The 17437-nt window shown below is 48.0% G+C and overlaps 1 long non-coding RNA gene across 1 annotated transcript in view; it reads left to right on the forward strand.

The window, feature by feature from the left end:
* The first annotated feature begins 14728 nt into the window (after positions 1-14728).
* LOC146822175 (uncharacterized) overlaps positions 14729-17437 on the forward strand; it is a 28031-nt gene continuing 25322 nt past the window's right edge. The window contains exon 1 of the long non-coding RNA XR_014963243.1: positions 14729-14896. This is a non-coding gene — a long non-coding RNA (uncharacterized LOC146822175). The remainder of the gene's footprint in view (positions 14897-17437) is intronic.

Raw genomic sequence — 17437 nt, forward strand, 5'->3', positions numbered from 1 at the left:
CTTGCCATATCCTTTACCGCCACTCAGTTCACCCAATATGAGAAGTTCGAGATGCTCAAGGACCTTTGCCCCGCTGCAGCCATTTATCTTGTAAATATTGTGTGCGGGAAGCTTGCACTGCTGCTGTCATCTAGCCTGTAATTATTTTGTGTAAGTGAGTAAAGTTTCACTGCGGCTGCAACCTATGCTGTAATTATTCTATGCATATGAAGGAAGCTTGCAAGGCTGCTGTCAGACCTGCCCGAATGCAGGCCCAGACCACTTGGGACCCCCTAAGAGGAGGAGCGCGCAGCTTTTAAGGCTACATGCTGCCCTGCAGAAAGTCGCTCGTCGTCAGAGTGACTTCCCGCTTAATTCTGCAACATACCTGATGTAGCGTTCTGGCCCGCGTCTCTTCACGGATTCTTCTGTGCTCCTGATTTTTGGGTGTTGTCGCATCTCCTGTCGTCTCGGCGTTCCTGTCGGGTGGGGACTCACGATGCGTGGTCTCTCCTGAAGCGTCTCCTGTCTTTCTTCATCTCGTGCTGGATGCCTGTAAACACAAGGAGATGATGGACGGAGCGCTGAAACTTTTCAGACACTCACCCCCAGTCACAGATCTGGGTTGAATCCATCGTTCTTTGCTCACTTCACCACCCCAATTCAGACCCAGCCATATGCAAATCAGTCTGACCCTGTGCCTCATGGGAACAGTCCAGCCCGAACTGCCACGCCAGGTCTTTCCTGGACCAGAAACACCCCTCATCAGCCAGGCTAGCTTGAATCCAGTGGCAAACACAAGGAGATGGACTGGGCTGGACTGTTTGGAATATGGCTTAGCGATTCCTTGGTTGTCAAATGTAAAGTGCACCTTGGAGGATTTGTGGTTGCCCAAATTGCTTCATACTCCTACCACCTGTTTGACAGTAAGTAAGGTTAGATTGAGGGAGGCATTTTTAGCTAAGGCTGCTCTTAAAAGAGGGGAAGCTAACAACCAGAAATATGCGGTGACTCACTATACTGTTCTTCCCTCTTCCCACTGTGTGCCGTCTTATTTGATGTTAATTCAGAGCTTGCGGCGTCGCATACTCACTAGATTCCATATGAATTATGTCCCGTTAATCCTCGGCTTTCCTGTAGCTTGTTATTTACTTAAGGAGCTCAGTTTGTGCCCAGCTGACGGTGTGTCAACGCAGTCCAGCCTGCACCTTATGTTCTTTTGTACTTTTTATCATTCCCAGAAGCAGAAATGTATTAATCCGCTTATGCGTATGTATTCTTTTAGGCAATATAAACCGGCCCTCTGTTTTATTCAACAGCTGGTTGGCCCACTGGTGTGCCAGGCGGTTGCACTTTACCTTTGGCAATGTCTGAAACTTAGACATTACCTGACACATTGAAAGGTTGAATTGTACAATTTGATGGTATTAAATGTTTTTACTGAATCTTATTTTTTTATAGGTATATACTGGTTGTCTAGGTTTTTACCTAATTGGTTCTTAAAAAGTTGTAATATCTATGAATTGTTTTTAGTGATTGTTGCAGGAAGGTAGGATCCTTCTGCATGGTTACCCCCACATTTTGCCTAGTGTTGTTATGGTTTCTGACTAGTCTGAATGGGATCCTGCTAATCAGGACCCCAGTCTCTGTGCTTTCTCCCTTAAATTGGTTATGGTGAGTACTCAGGTACAGCCCAGATTGGCTAGTGGTGTACCCATATATGTCCTTAGTATATGGTACTGAGGTACCCAGGGCATAGGTACACCAGGGTCTCTCATGGGCTGCAGCATGTATTATGCCACCCATGAGAGACCACTCAAATTGTGACTACTGGCCTGCCATTGCAGCCTGTGTAAGCTGGTGCTAGCACCACTTACGAAAGATATAGGTTTCTTATATCTGAGGTCACTGCACTTAAAACCTATGTCACCTCTAAGGCAGGCCTTTCAATCCTGAAGGCACGGTGCTCGGTTCTAAGTGTGAGGGTGCCTCTGCATGAGCAGAACACCCCAATGACCTTCGAAGTCCATTCTCCCGGGTTGTGAATGCATCAGCCATTATACTATATAGAGTGGTCTTGCGTCATTACGTGATGACCATCTCTAAACTGGCTGGAACAGACCCTGCCGTGTTTGGCATCAAACATGTTGGAATCATACCCTCACACCGTAAACGGTGTGGGAGGTATGATTCCATGCACTGTAAAGCTCCTCCGGGAGGTCCTCAGGGCTCCCGGTGCCAGTCTTCTAGACCCGGAAAACACAACATGGCTGCTGCCGACCAGAGACACGATTCTGCCATCCTGCTGCTGAGCCAAGCTCGAGCAGGGGAAGGCATGACGATAGGTATCCTGTCACAGGGAGGTGTGACCACCTCCCAGACAGGGCTTAGTGTATTAGGACAGGGGGGCACTTGCCAGCGCCACTCAGTCTGCTTGAGGGGCACATTTGGTGCCCTCTTTACATAGTCTACTTCAAACCAGCTCAGGGAGCCACTAGCTCCCCACTGTCCAAACCCCTCCGATGGGAGGGATCCCTGAATCGTCCCAACCCTTTCCTTAACCCCTTCGCTGCTAGGCCTCCCCCCGCCCCCACACATTTTCAAAAACTAGACCCCCAGGGGAATCCAGGATGGGTTGAATTGACTGGCTCTCACCAGGTTCTGTTACCTAGAATCCCTTGCAAACCTAAAAAATTGTCAAAAAAGCGAACTTTCCTCACATTTCTGTGGTGGAAAGTTTTGGAATCTGCGTGGATCCACCAAATTCCAACAACCCCCCATTCTCCAAAGTCTTCTGAGAAAAATGGTACCTCACTTGTGTGGGTAGATGTAGTGCCCGTGACAGGAAACGGCCCAAAACGCAACATGGAACACCACATTTTCACAGTGAAAACTGACCCTTTTTTGCAAAGTGCCTAGCTGTAGATTTTGAACCCTAGCTCTGCCGGCACCTAGGAAAACCTAGCGAACCTATAGATTTTTGAAAACTAGACACCCAGGGGAATCCAGGATGGGGTGACTCGTCTGGCTCTCACCAGGTTCTGTTACCCAGAATCCCTTGCAAACCTCAAAATCTGTAAAAAAAAAAAAAAAATCCTCACATTTCTGTAGTGCCATGAGCACGCTCGTCATTACAAGGAAATACAAAAATAGGCCTGGGGAGGTTGGAAAAGCTCTTTCCCAACCTCCCCAGGCAAAAAAAAGGGGAAATCCCTCTGCTGTCTGCAGCAGAAGGATTGTCTGAGCATGTGCTCATGAAGGAATGGTTCCGTCATGAGCACAGGAGCACTGGTGCTCATGACGGAACCATTCCGTCTTGAGCACCCACAGGGTTAAGGGCTTACCTGTGGGTGTGTCCCTAGATTTATCGTGGGACAAGATTCATATCAAGACCCCACTTCATCTTCGACCATCTGAGCACTTTGGACTTTGACCTGGGGATAGAGACTGCAACTGGGAAGACTCCTGCTGCTCTTGGTCTCATTGCCCTGCTCGTCTGCTGCAACGTCTGTGCCTGTGCTCCATACAGGATCCTTCCAAGGCCTGTGGGCATCCAAGACACCTGAAAGAATCTCTCTTGAAGTGAAGGAGTCACTTCCCTGCATCGGCAGGCACCGCAACAAAGCTGACCGTTCTGCTGATCCTGGGCTCCCACGGACTACGAATGGCTCAGCAACACAGGCGGTAGTTCTTCACTTCCCTCAAGGCCTGCCCTATCATCTCACCGAGTTTGAGGCCAGTATCCCTCGTCAGAGCCACAGGAACCAAACCCCTGTGCACTGCGTTGACTTGCCATTGAAAAGGCTTGTTGGCTCTCTTCCTCAGAGATCTTCAAGCTCCAAGTAGCCTACAACTCAAGCATCTCCTGTGACCAAGATCTTTGTCCTCACTGCATCTGTTGCACCGTGGGCCTGCCTCTTTGGTGAGTTGCTCGACGTCCTCTTGCGACTCCAGTGCCTCCAACCTGTGGGTCCTCTTGAGGGTCTTCTTTGCTTCCAGTGGACTCCCCTGATTGCTCGGGCCTGCTTTAACTCCCCTGCTTGTGGCGAGTCACCTGGTCCTTGCTGTTCCCAACGCTATACCTTTTTCACTTTTCACTTTGTTTGCAGTTGCCAAGGCTTGTTGGTGCTCCCGACGGACACCAACCCCTCAACTCCCGATATCCAAAGTGGGACAGCTCGTGAACGGCTACTGGTCTTCCACAGCATCGCCTGGTCTGCACAGCTACAGCTTTAAGGTCACCGTCAACTCTCCTGCAACACCCGAAATCGGTGGGTATTTATCTTCCGTGCCCCTGGTCACTCCCGAGTGGCATAGACTCTGTCCCCTCTGCTTGCAGATACTTCTCATCCTGAATCTGCCTTTGGATTCCACCGGATACTTTCCACTTCTTCAACAGCGGCATGTACCTGAAGTCTTTTTTGAGTTAGACGGCGTTTTCCAACGCCACTTCGCACCTATGCACCCTGCTTCCCTGGTGTAGGTATCCTGGTTCCTAGGGTATCCACGGGTGGGGTGGATCTACAAGCTTCTGTCTTGCGCAGGGTTTCTTCAGGGTCCACTTGGAAGGGTCCTTCTTCTTTAAAATTGCAACCGCGACTTACTCATTGATTTGAATTGTGCCCACGGTCGTGTTCCGACTCTGCACACGGCCTCCGTGGGGTTCCTGGTTACTTACCTCGGGTGGTTCCTTGGGTCCCCAGCATTTCTAGGTCTTCTAGGTATAGTCTTGACTTGAGTCTTGGTTCGCATCGTACTATTTTAGTATATGGTTTGGTCCCCCCCCGGTGACCACTGTGTATATGTTCTACTTACCTGTTTTCTTTGTAAAGTATTATGTGCATTGCGTATATCTCCTGGTAGGAGATATTTGTATGTGTTAGTAAGTGTCTTATAATAAATACATATTTTTATAAATACACTGTGTGGATCTTTTTCAATTAATCTATATCAACAAGATTATGTTCTGGCAAAACAAGTTACTTTACACTCCTTCTGGACTAAGCCTGAAGGCTGCTCTCCACAGCTACCACTTAGAGAGCTTTCTAAGGTTGTCTAAGAGGAAACAGCTATTACAATGCGGCTGTTTCCCTGCATGCCATTACATCGCAAGCGTTAAAACGCATGTGATGTAAAAATTAGCCATTACTATCCATTTTTTTACATCGTATGCGCATTTACAATGCATGCAATGAAAAAAATGGCAATCCACCTGGTTTTCAGGAAAGAGAGGGGCATATTCTCAAGGCGATATGGCTGCATTAGCGGCACTTTTCTGCTGCTAAAGCGGCGATATTTTTATCGCCTTATTCTCAAGCTGTCGCTAACAGCCGTTAGCGACAGTTTTTAGGCAAAATCGTCCATTTTAAAGATCACCACTTCTGTTAGCGATAATTATATGCAGGAGAGGCGTTCCCGTGCAAAAACGCATGCAAACACCACTACTCCATATTCACAAGGGGATCCTTGAACTTCTGAAGACCACAAAACTGGCTCCAACTGGAGTTAGAGCCAGTAACTTAAGACCAGAAAATAGCTTGTCTTAAAAATGGGGATAATACCACATCTCAGCAGGATTTGGTGCAGGACAGCGCTGCAAGCAATGTTGCGCTACCCTGCGACAAAACCACAGTGCAGGAATGCGCACCATCAATAAGATAGTGCGCATTCCTGGTCCCAAGTAATGAAAAGTGTTGCAGCCCTGCAACAACACAGCGTTGCAACACTTCTCACTACGCCTTTCTTGCGACAGCATGGATGCGCTGTTTTCACTGGACAGCGCTCCATGACACAAGTAATGACAGATCCGCCAGGAAACCTGACGTATCTATCTGCGCTAAAGTCACGCATTGCTGCAGTCGGGTCACAACCATGACGCAACTTCAGCAATGCATGGGGCCAGCCTATCCCTGTGACACTGCGTGACCCTCATGCCTGCCATCAGGCAGGCGGAAGGTACTGACGCAGTGCTGTTCCCGAATGTCAGCGCTGTTGGAGATCCATCGGTGGGGGTTGCGCACTGCGGTGTCATCATTTGGAAGCAATGGTGGGGTATTGGTGCAGAGGGAGTTGACGAGACGTTCTTCGGTGGCCTTGAACCAGCTGCGAGGGGGTGCGATGATGGCTGTGGCGTCCGGTGGGCAATGTGAAGACCTGATGTTACCAATGATGGTCGGTCGAGGAGAGTCCACTGTTGTGGCTGTAGTTGAAGTTCCTGCTGGTGGAGGTGACGTGCTCGACCGTGTGTCCTGCAAAGTGGCTTGTTGAGGTGACCTGCTTCTTGCGTCTGCTGTAGGGGACCTTTGCCAGGAGAGAGTGGTGTCCTGGTCACAGGGGTTGACCAGGTGGAACTTGAGTTCACCGAGTAGGATGTCGTTGATGGATGAGAGACACTGGGGTGCAATGAGGTCTACAATAGTATTGGAGAATGGGGGGGCCATTGCCCGGGGTGCCTGCACATGAGGGTGCTGCAGAGCATGTACTTGGGCTTGGTCCGGATCTGGGAGTTGAGGTGGTCCATTGTCACCCTTGGGTCATTAGAGTGCGTGGTCAGTCGGAGTGTGCTACTGTAGGTGATGGCAATGCATCTTCCTTGATGGTCGGGATGCTGCTTGCGGGTGATACTGCAGTTGTTAGTGATGGCGATAAAGATGTCCGGTCCGGAGTGGAGGTTGGTCCTGGCAGGCTAGGGGGCGTCCAGGGTTGATGGCGAGAAGGGTGCTGGTGTCGTAGCGGTGGAGTGTCCAAGAGGAAGGCTCCTTGGTACTGAGCGCGGTCCAGGGGCAGACGGACGCAAACGGCGTAGTCTATGGGTTGCCTTTGACACTGGAGACGACCATTACAACACAGGCAGTACATCGTTAACAATGCAACTCCGACAACGCAGGTGCCTTTACATCGTATTTGATTACAACGCATTGTGAGGTCAGTAATGGGGTGATTTAAAGTTTTTTGGGTGGTTATGGGTTTTGGATGTAAATTATGAAAATTGGGGTTTGTTTTGGGGTAAAATATGAAAATTGGGGTGTGCATTTGGGTCAAATTTGATTTTTGGGTGTGTTATTGGGACTCAAAAAGGAATTCCAGGGTTCACGTTGGGTTTAGGGTGCAAAGGTTAGTTTTGGGTTGCACTCAGTGAAGTGGGAATAGTGATATCAATGTCTCTGCTATGCAACACCTACACTACTGTTGCAATGTGCCTAGTATTAGTATGCATTGGAATGGAATGAAATGTTATGGCATGCGTTGCAACCACGTCTGTGCCTTTGGCACATGAGTGGTACACCCACTGTGCATGGGTGCACAGCGGCCGCCATTGAGAAGTGCTGGGGGGGCTGGACAGCTGTGAGGTGGTAAACGCTGGAAAGAACACTGGATGTGGCGTGGATGCGGGGATGTGTGTGTGAGCGGGTGTTGTAAATATTTTGAGAAGGGATTTCTTACCTCAAAGCCAGGTCCCGTGTCTTCGTTGCTCCTGCTCTCCTGCATCTGATTCCAGGAATAGGAAGTAGGCATCCAAGCTCCCTCCCCTGAGCCAATCACAACGCTGCGATGCGGCAGTGGGATTGGTAATTGGCAACGGGACAAGGCATGCAACCAGGGGCTGGAGGGGTGGGCATGTTCTCCATGCAGGCTGTAATGTAGCCTACCCGCAGTGTTTTAGAGTAGGGAGAGGATTGGGGGTCAGGGGAGGGTCCTGCTGGGGGTAGTGTTTTAGGGTTTAGGGTAGTGTCAGGGGGTCATGCAGGGTAGTGTTTTAGGGTAGGAAGAGAACTGGGGGTTGGGGAGGGTTGTGCAGGGGTATTAAAGTAGGGTTTAGGGTAGAGCAGGGTAGTGTAACTTACCTTTCATACTTTTACCATGAGTATACCTTTACCACGCATGCCTTTGCGTTGTAATGGCATCCGTGGTAAAGGCATATTCGTGGTTAAAGTATGCAATGTAATGGTCGATCGTTGTAATTGAAAACACTAGTAATACCCGCGTTGTAATGGCACGCGTGGTATTAGTACGCGTTGTAATGAGTCATATTCTGTCTAAGACCACTAAAATCACCATAAGGGTTGTCTGGATTAGTGCAGGGTGCTTCAATTAAATAAGTGAGCACCATATACTAAGCCAGCCTCCTACAATTGTTGTTTTAAATGTCTATTTATGACTGTTTTTATATGTGTTCTTTTATAATTCAGAAGCGAAGTGAAATAAAGATTGATTGAGAGAAATACTTACCTGTTTGTGCTTTGTGGGTGGAGTTCGTTTTCTATTATGCATGAAGGAATACTTAAATGTTTACAGATATTTAAGAATACATGTACTGTACCTGCAAGTTCCGAGGAAAAGCATCTTCTGAAGCTCTACAGACTGCAGGATAAGTGAGATATTGCACAGTAATGATATATTTCTGACAAGTTAGTGAAATTTGAGGAATTACTATATGTTCTTTTCTTTTCAGTAACTAGAAAGTCTATTCAGAAGGGCAGCACTAATTAATATTCAGACGGAAGGGGGAATCAACAGGTATTTTCTCCACATGCACCCACTTTCAGTTGAGTGTAGGGAAAAGCGATATTTGCTACAGAACTCAAAACAAATATTTGTTTGATTACAGGAGGCTCGAGAGAGGAAATTCAAGGCGACACAGAAAAATAACGCGTCCCCTCTGTCGGGATGAGCAGGATAGGCTTTGACATAGTTGGGACTTTCTACTTGACCCGTAGGTTGGGAGTATTCTTTGTGACTGACCATTTCACTCCTGCGGAATAGCTTACCACCTGAGATCCCGATAGCTTCTGCCCCCTATGCTGTAATAACTCTATATACGTGATGGAAGCTTGCACCACTGCTACCAACTATCCTGTAATTATTTTGTTTATGTGAGGAAAGCTTGAACTGCTGCTGCCACCTATGTGGTAATTATTTTGTGCATATGAGGAAAGTTTGCACTGCTGCTCCACCTATGCTGTAATTACCCTGTACATGATGGAAGCTTGCACTGCTGCTGCCACTTATGCTGTAATTATTTTGTGCATGAATGATGGAAGCTTGCACTGCTGCTGCCACGTGTGCTCTAATTACTCTGTACATGATGGAATCTTACACTGCTGCTGCCACGTATGCTGTAATTATTTTGTGCATATAAGGATAGTTTGCCCTGCTGCTCCCCCTATACTATAATTACTCTGTATATGATGGAAGCCTAGACTGCTGCTGCCGCTTCTGCTGTAATTACTCTGTACATGATGGAAGCTTGCACTGCTGCGGTCACTTATACTGTAATTCCTCTTTACATGATTGCAGCTTGGACTGCTGCTGCCACTCTTGTATTGTATTGTATTGCACACTTATATAGCGCAGACTATCACCCTACGGGTATCCTATGCTGTACTTATTTTATGCATATGAGGAAAGCTTCCACTGCTACTTCACCTATGCTATATTTCCTCTGTACATGATGGAAGCTTGGACTGCTGCTACCACCTATGCTGTAATTAATTTGCGCATGAGAGGAAAGCTTCCACTGCTGCTCCGCCTATGCTATAATTACTCTGTACATGATGGAAGCTTACACTGCTGCTGCCACCTATCCTGTAATTATTTTGTGCATATGAGGAAAGCTTCCACTGCTGCTCCACCTATGCTATAATTACTCTGTACATGATGGAAGCTTGCACTGCTGCTGCCACCTATCCGGTAATTATTTTGTGTGTAAGAGGAAAGCTTCCACTGCTGCTCCACCTATGCTATAATTACTCTGTACATGATGGAAGCTTGCACTGCTGCTGCCACCTATCCGGTAATTATTTTGTGCATATGAGGAAAGCTTCCACTGCTACTCCACCTATGCTATATTTCCTCTGTACATGATGGAAGCTTGGACTGCTGCTACCACCTATCCTGTAATTAATTTGCGCATAAGAGGAAAGCTTCCACTGCTGCTCCGCCTATGCTATAATTACTCTGTACATGATGGAAGCTTGCACTGCTGCTGCCACCTATCCGGTAATTATTGTGTGTGTAAGAGGAAAGCTTCCACTGCTGCTCCACCTATGCTATATTTCCTCTGTACATGATGGAAGCTTGGACTGCTGCTACCACCTATGCTGTAATTATTTTGTGCATATGAGGAAAGCTTCCACTGCTGCTCCACCTATGCTATAATTACTCTGTACATGATGGAAGCTTGCACTGCTGCTGCCACCTATCCTGTAATTATTTTGTGCATATGAGGAAAGCTTCAACTGCTGCTCCACCTATGCTATAATTACTCTGTACATGATGGAAGCTTGCACTGCTGCTGCCACCTATCCTGTAATTATTTTGTGCATATGAGGAAAGCTTCCACTGCTACTCCACCTATGCTATATTTCCTCTGTACATGATGGAAGCTTGGACTGCTGCTACCACCTATGCTGTAATTATTTTGTGCATATGAGGAAAGCTTCCACTGCTGCTCCACCTATGCTATAATTACTCTGTACATGATGGAAGCTTGCACTGCTGCTGCCACCTATCCTGTAATTATTTTGTGCATATGAGGAAAGCTTCCACTGCTGCTCCACCTATGCTATAATTACTCTGTACATGATGGAAGCTTGCACTGCTGCTGCCACCTATCCTGTAATTATTTTGTGCATATGAGGAAAGCTTCCACTGCTGCTCCACCTATGCTATAATTACTCTGTACATGATGGAAGCTTCCACTGCTGCTACCACCTATCCTGTAATTATTTTGTGCATATGAGGAAAGCTTCCACTGCTGCTCCACCTATGCTATAATTACTCTGCACATGATGGAAGCTTGCACTGCTGCTGTGACTTATGCAGTAATCAGCTTGCACTGCTGCTCCACCCATGTTGTAGTTACTCTGTACATGAAGGGAGCTTGCACTGCTGCTCCACCTATGCTATAATTACTCTGTACATGTGAGGAAAGCTTTTAGCTGCTGCTGCCACCTATGCTGTAATTATGTTGTCTATGTGAGGAAAGCTTTAACTGCTGCTGCCACCTATGCTGTAATACTTTTGTACATGTGAGGGAAGCTTGCACTGCTGCTCCAGCTGCTGCTGTGCTGTGTTCTGTTCTTTGTGTTATGGGAGGTTGTGCAGTTTGTAGGTCCAGACCTCGAGGGGTCCCTAACGTCGAGGCCTTGGATGCACCATGTAGCTGATCTCTGTGATCTTATCCTCACCTCCATCCTTCGCCTTTAAGTGGCCTCACCATAGCCCCTTCCCCAACACTTCCTGGCACACAGTCCTTTTCTTTGCCATAGAGGAGCAGAGACATCATAGTGACATTAACACACCAGCCTGTCACACCATTCTGGAGTAAAGGGCAGTGGACATGCCCCCACCTCCTGGAGGTATCACTTATCTGTGGTGGGCATCATACAACCTAGCCCATGGTTAGTGCCAGATACCTGAGGCCTGAGGGCCTAGTTCTAGTCCCTCTGGAGGGCTCAGGAACTTAAAACATATCCTACAGCATCCTTCTTCAGACGCACAGGCTCCCACTCACCAGGGTGGCGCTTCATCATCGGGCCGTGCTCCTTGCTGGGCTGGCACTGCAATGTCTAACGGGCCCTGCGAAGGAGCTCTTTGCCAGAGATCTTTTCTCCGTCTATGCATATGAAAACATTCAGCCACCTGATGTATACCCCTAAGTACTCTATGGGCAGAGTGATAGTAGATCGAAAAGAAAGATAACTGGATAATATGTAACTGAGGCTATCTAAATTATTGTTATTATGAATAGATATTCTTGTTTAGGATAAAAACAATAAGGTGGAACCCTTGGTGGGTGAGGGCCTGTGCATCCTAAGAATGATGCTCTAGGTGGATCTGATAAGATCCTGAGACCTGAGTTTGGTCTTTTAGGAACCTTTTCTCAGTATTGGACAATGTTTGCTCTATTACATACCGGTCTGGGAGGACGTGAGCTGGACTGTCATTTCTTCTCTATCCCTCTGTAAGAAGTTGGATTGCTTGCTGAGCGGGATAAACCCCTACGCAAGCACAAACCAGTATTCTTGTCAGGGTGAAGTCACAAGCAAACCCTAAATTAATCTGTGCCCAGCCCTTGGTAGCTTGGTACAGGCTGAACTTAGAGGCAACGTGTAAAGTATTTGTGCAACACTTCAAACAGTAACACAGAGAAAACACACCACAAAAGGAACCCACACCCAATTTAGAAAAATCGATTTTTCTTTAATAAATAAAACAAGACCCAAAAGACAAACATCCAAGCAGTAGAACCGGAGACATGCAGGTTTGAGGTTTTCAGTGAAAATAGCGTTAAAAGCATAAGCGCCAAGGTGGATACCTGGTCATGCCAGCCCAGGAACAAAGTCATAAGTTCAGGTTAACTGCAATGGACCACGGGTCAGCTACAGGGACAGTGGCAGCTCTTCCGCTAAGGTGGAGGAGCGTCACCCCACTGCTCTGCAACCGTGAAATAAAAGAAACATAAAATGATAATAACTCGAGGTTATCATCATTTTATGTTTCCTTCTGCATGGCGGGTGGGCTGCTCCGATAACAGAGGAGCAGGGAAGGTGTGGTTTGCCCACTCCTAATTGCACATGAGTCTTTGGCCGGCCCTTTTAGGCAGGCCAAACTGTCATGCGCACTTTGCATGTTCTCAACCTAGACTGCACTAAAGCCTGGGTGGATAACATGCTCAGGCTCCCATTCCCTGGCTTAGCACCAAGCCACGACACTCAGACCAATCACAGCGCTGCATTGCAGCATTGTGATTGGTCAGGGAAGCCTGGGTGTGCTTCCTGATTCCTGTTCGGCTCGGAGAGAAGACGGAGGAGAGACACGGCGAAAAAGCTGCTGCTCCAGTAGAAAATCTACTTGTGTGGCAGCAAAACCAACTCCTGAAGCAGCACCCTCTGGCGCACAGTGTGGTGCCGTTCACGCTGATTTTTCAGCATGGAACAAGCTCCTGGCGCTACAAATCAGCATGAGCAGTGAGATGTGATGATTTCAGTCCATTCGCGGAACTACACAGAATCGCAGAGTTTTCATGAAACTCCACGGAGTGTTTGTCAGGTTAAAATGGCATTTTAAAAACTGCACACTCAGGTTGCAATTGCACACTTGAGACAAGTTTTAAGGCCTACTTAAGTGGGTGGCACAATCAATGCTGCGGGCACACAAGTGGCACTGAATTCACAGACCCTGGGTATATGTTGTGCCACTTTACTAGGGACTTCCAAGTAAATTAAATATGCCAATTGGATATAAGCCAATGTTACCATGTTTTAAGGAGTGAGCACATGCACTTTAGCACAGGTTAGCAGTGGTAAAGTGCGCAGAGTCCTACGGCCACAAAAATGAGATCAGCAAAAACAAAGGAGGAAGGCAAAAGGTTTAGGGGACGCCCACCCTAAGTCTGCCAGGTCAGAGCCCTAATGTTCAAATGTATCCCATACGATGGCTCGCGGATGGCCAGCCACAGGCAGTGTGAGAGAGCAGTTCAACGGAAAGAGACAGTTGCCCATGCAAGTAGCCCAGGGCTGCACTCACTCTCGGCCATGCCAAGTGTCTACAGGGCCCGAGGTCCTCTGGTCTCCAGAAGCTCCAGTGATGGCCTTTCTGGGCTGTGTGGATTAGTGATGGGTGAATGGTCCATTCGGGGGCTGGGCGCTGCCCACAGAAGGCTGGCGTTTGCCAGTATTTTGCAGTCATGGCTCTACAGCTCTGTAGATCTGGGCTCTGTCGTCAGAGTTCCATTGCTCTTGTCTACCATGGTGATGCTGTCATAGAATGCTCTTGTGGCTGTCTGTGGAACGCATGGACGTCATCACTGGGTTCTGATCTTGGTGCAGCTGGAGATGGATGTGAGCTGATAACAACATACTCCTGGTGGGTTGAATGTGAGTGAATAACAACATACTCCTCGTGGGGTGAATGTGAGGCTGATAACAACATACTCCTGGTGGGGTGGTTGTGAGGCTGATAATAACATGCTCCTGGTGGGGTGAATGTGAAGCTGATGACAACATACTCCTGGTGGGGTGAATGTGAGTGAATAATAACATACTCCTGGTGGGGTGGATGTGAGTGAATAACAACATACTCCTGGTGGGGTGAATGTGAGGCTGATGATAACATGCTCCTGGTGGGGTGAATGTGAGGCGGATAATAACATACTCCTGGTGGGGTGACTGTGAGGCGGATAATAACATACTCCTGGTGGGGTGAATGTGAGGCGGATAATAACATACTCCTGGTGGGGTGACTGTGAGGCGGATAATAACATACTCCTGGTGGGGTGACTGTGAGGCTGATAATAACATACTCCTGGTGGGGTGAATGTGAGCTGATAACATACTCCTGGTGGGTGAATGTGAGCTGATAACATACTCCTGGGGGGGTCCTCCTACGTCCCACGCTGTAGAGCTCCTTCACACTCGTGTGTGCTGCTCACCATTAACACTCTTACGCACCCCTCCGATTCTTGTTAGCAAGGAAGTGTAGTGTCCCCCGATGCCTCTGTGCAGCGGGAGCAGACGTGTCAGTGGCCCCCGTCTGCAGTGCACGCGTGCACACGCCGCCCCACACCACTGCTGTGCTACAGTAAGAGCCCGGGCGGGGGGAGTTAGTGAGCGGGCGGCCTGTTGTCACTGCACGCTTTACTCCCACAGGGCTTGTGCCACTCCGTGAAGGATCTCCCTAAACTGGGAGAGAGCCAAGGGCGGACAGAGGCCCCGCCCACCCTGGAGTCAGGCGCTCTGTGAGGTGTGACTGTCTGGAGAGTGAGCGCTTCCTGTTCAGACCCGCGTTACAGGTGCGTGAGGAACGCACCAGGTACACGCGGACCCCGGGGCCGTCAGCCGCGCCTGCCCTGACCCCAGGATGAGGGTCGCCCTGCTCCTCCTCCTTGCCACGGCCGTGCTCAGCATCTCGGAAGGTGAGTGCCGCGCTCCAGGGGTCTCTAGAGAGACAGGCAGCGGCGATGGACCGGGTGAGCGGACCCACCCTCTGGTCCTATCAGGACGGGCTGGTGGGGGCGGTGCTCATGCTCTGTGTCCGAGAACACCCCTCCCCACCTCATAAACACTTACTTATACGGGGTCTTCAAAACCTCCCTGGTCGAACATCCTGGCACGTAAACAATATTGTGGGACCCCAGCAGGCACGTGAGTCTGGCAGGTTTAGATCCAGGTACACCAAGGGTCCCAACGGAGACGATCTGTTCTTATCGGCCCTTTTTGGCACAATCACGCGGCGGAAGCACTAATCCTTAAACAAGAGAAGTGGGGGACTAACCAATGCTAGACAGTATGCAGATGACTTCACTGCGCGTGACATCACGGTGCGTGACATTCATTGCACATGGCATCACAGGAAGTGACATCACAAGCCACAACTTTACAGGAAGTGACATCAGATCCGGAGACCTCACACATGTTTAGGGGGTCTATCATGAGTACATGTGAGCGCATTACGAGAATAACACAAACACTCCTGATGTAGGCAGAAGACTCACACCTTTGTAAGCCGCATAACACAATATTACGATATGGCATTTTGTGAGAGGAAAGCAAGGATTGACCAAGCTAACTCTGCCGCCAGCCTTCCCCAGAAGGAGTCCTATTCCATGTGCAGCACTCTCCAGAAGTGAGACCGCTCCCTGTACAAAGTATGCTTGGTCAGCCCTGCCCACCACCTAATGTGTCTGTGGTGGGCACCTGCACTCATTCTAAGAGATTGGGGCTCATTTTTCACCCACAGACCTTGACCCAGAGCAAGAGAGAGAGACAGAAAGGTAGAAAGGAGAAACAGAGATAAAAAAACAATGCTGAAGGCAGAAAATTGGATGAAAAAAGAACCAGCAAGAATAAGAAAGTGTAGAAATGAAAGAAAGGGGTTATGGCTACCGTGGCTTTCAGCAATTGAGCCCTAAGAAAAAGTTTAGGGCTCTGCATTTATGTTTTTACACATTATACACTGCCCCTCCCCCACCAAATGTCACCTCCACATTTAGCAGCAGACATCTGGCATGTTCTTAATGTTGGCAGAACTATATCTAAACCACCCTCAAGTTCACCAGCACAACCTGACAGCTCACCCTGGAACCAGCGCCACCAGAACGCCCACACCAAGAATGGACCGTACATTTCACAGTAAGAGGCGTCAGCTCCACGTGAAAATAAGTGTAAGGCGCCCAGTGTCCACGGAAAGAAGGAAATAGTGATCAGGCTAACTCACAAGAAAAGGACACTCGCGATTCCAGTCCCAACTGGCACTTTTGGGAAAAGATTGGCCTTTGCGGGGAAATATTGCTAGTTTTATAGAAAAGCTATTCAAGTGGGGAGATGTAGGAACATCGGGCGATACCACAAACTATCGCCAGTAATCAGAATCTAGTCTAGACTACGCTCGCTAATAAGAACTTTGCCGAGCCTACACATGTTACACGGCCAACATGGTGCCCAGGAGATGGCCTGCTTGACCGACTTGTTTACATGAACACTGGCCAGTGGGCTCGTCTATTCGCTGTAAACTCATCCTGCAGAAGCCAGCCCTAGGTAAGCACACATGATTTTTCATTTCATACATGGCATAACTCGGAATGAAATCCGTTTCTCAGACCTCAGGGCATCATAACAACAAAGCTACCCTGTGTTATTGTCTTATAATCAGTGGTCAAAGTGGTCAGGATCTGAGGGGCACACAGGCCCATACTTTTTACATTTTAGACAAACCGGTCCCCTACTATTTATGAAAAGACAACGGTCCGGGACAGTTAAATCTGACAGTTGAAATGCTCCAGCTGAAGTGCAAGGTAGGGATTCTTTATGGTTTGAAACCAATGGAACGGCAGTCAGCTAAACAAGCCTTCTTGCCAGGGTGCCTGCTTGTCTGCAAGAATTGTAAATGTGCGCAACTGGTCAATGTGCGAATGAAAAGCTTGTTTAGAAGCCAGTATTGACTTTAATTGATGAAATCACTTGATACTTTGTGATAACACAGATTTATTCTTTTGAAGTGGTATTGCAAGGGAGTTAGCAGCCGAGCTGTGAAGTGTGTGCTTTTAAAAGAGTTATAAAAATAATTTGCACTGCGTACAGTCTGAGTATTACTAAAATCTATATTTTAGAAACACTTTTTTTTATCTACACCTTTTTGTGCATTTTGTAGCAGCCTATCTTATACTGTGTCTAATGCAAGTTTAAAATAATGACTTACATGTTCACAGCGCTTTCTGTCACAGACTGGGACCTCGCAGCACTAAACATACACAAGTCACTAGCCTCCACTGCACCAACCAGGTTACAATTCTGCGGCTCTCTGGTTACAGACACAGACCCCTGCAGTGCATTCATCGAGGTTTCATACTGTACGATCGTGCATTTACCACTGCTTGACCTAACTTGCATTTATTTTTCATTTCATGTGCTTTATTATATATGTAGTTACCTGAAGGTGAGAAACTGAAAAAGTTACA

The sequence above is a fragment of the Triturus cristatus genome, chromosome 6 (assembly GCF_964204655.1).
Source record: "Triturus cristatus chromosome 6, aTriCri1.1, whole genome shotgun sequence".
NCBI classification, from domain to species: Eukaryota; Metazoa; Chordata; class Amphibia; order Caudata; family Salamandridae; genus Triturus; species Triturus cristatus.